This window comes from Bison bison, unplaced genomic scaffold (assembly GCF_000754665.1).
Source record: "Bison bison bison isolate TAMUID 2011002044 unplaced genomic scaffold, Bison_UMD1.0 scf7180017861055, whole genome shotgun sequence".
NCBI lineage: Eukaryota > Metazoa > Chordata > Mammalia > Artiodactyla > Bovidae > Bison > Bison bison.
Genome location: NW_011491627.1, coordinates 9,517 through 10,964, shown reverse-complemented (window position 1 = coordinate 10,964; position 1,448 = coordinate 9,517). Strand labels below are relative to the sequence as shown.

The 1,448-nt window shown below is 46.5% G+C and overlaps 1 long non-coding RNA gene across 1 annotated transcript in view; it reads left to right on the top strand.

Annotated features, from left to right (window-relative positions):
* The first annotated feature begins 419 nt into the window (after nucleotides 1-419).
* Nucleotides 420-1,448, top strand: part of LOC104983030 — a 4,833-nt gene continuing 3,804 nt past the window's right edge. The window contains exon 1 of the long non-coding RNA XR_824584.1: nucleotides 420-506. This is a non-coding gene — a long non-coding RNA (uncharacterized LOC104983030). The remainder of the gene's footprint in view (nucleotides 507-1,448) is intronic.

Here is a 1,448-nt window from a genome sequence, read left to right as displayed (position 1 = left end):
CAGGACTTGCTCTCCCTGTGAGCAATTTGCAGTGTGGCTTGGTGGGCTCTAGATGAGTTCTGAGCCAGCCTGCTGGCCCCCATCTACCCCAAAATGCATTTCCTAAAAACTGAAATGACCAGGTTTGAATGAACAGTAACCAAACATAATCAATATTCACTTTTCTGCAGAAAAAGAGTTCAGATCGATTCATGAGATTCCTAAGAAAAATGTCCAGTTTGTCAGCTTTTATTTTCCAACGGCTACTGTCCACCCCTTGGACAAAAAGAAGTCATATAACTTATTTATAATGGTGGTAAATTTAATAATATCTGGCCAAAAATTTGAATCAAGGGCTTTTTCAGTTGTATCATTTTCTATGGGCTTGTTTGAACACTGCATCAGCTATTTCTAAGTCTCAGTTTTCCTCTTTGTTTACACAGGCACTGAAGGTCCTGAGAACAGCAGAGTTTGCTCCTTTTGTTGTTTTTATTGCCGCACCAACTATCACTCCAGGTTTGAATGAGGTAAGAATTAATCAGTTTGTCCTCTACTCAGCAATCCCGAGTAAGGATGCCTTTGTGTTGCTCGTTCAAGGCCAAAGCCCCATCTCATTAAGACAACTAAGTGAAGCTCTGCTTTGTCCTCCATGCCAGCCATTAAGATTTCCAGAGATCAAGGTCCTCCTTCAGAAGGAGGAATTGCACCCCACAGAGAAGTATGGTTTTTCCGAGATCAGAGTCATTAGGCAAATTCAAGCTTGAGTGTCCAGCACAGTCAGCCTTCTCCATGGGCCTGCTCCTGCCCTGTAGGGCTGCCTTCCTGATCACAGCTGTACTGACAGAGCTCGGGGCCAAAGACGGCTTTGCCTGAGGACAACTATGAGGCATCCACCGCCTTGGCTGAGCTGCCCAGGCTCCCCTGAGCAGCCTCCAGTGTAGAACCCATGCAGGACCTCTACCCAGGCCCCTGGAGACTCCCAAACCTAGAAATGAGCTCAGTCCCCTCTCAGGCCTACTCAAGTCAGCAGCCACCATGGAGATGGTGCCTGTGAGGCTCAGCTGTAGCATCTAGAACCAAGCTGGCTCACATAGCCTGCTACTGCCAGGCTGATGAGAAGGTAGTTATGGCATGTCCAGTAAATATATTGCTGCTGTAGGGTCATTCATACGAGGAAACTCTCTACAAAGTTAATACTGAAGACCATCCCTTCCACAGGGTCTAGAACCCACCAGAATGTTCTTGGCACTGTCTAGTTAACAGTGGCCTAGACTCACCCAAGTCTATGACAGTAAAATCAAAGCTTGGAGATTTTCACCTTAAGGAAAAAAATTAAATATCCAGGCAAGAGTACTGGAGTGGGTTGCCATTTCCTTTTCCAGGGTATCTTCCCGACCCAGGGATCAAACCCACGTCTCCTGCATGGCAGGCAGATTCTTTCCCATCTGAGCCACCAGGGAATTCATCTA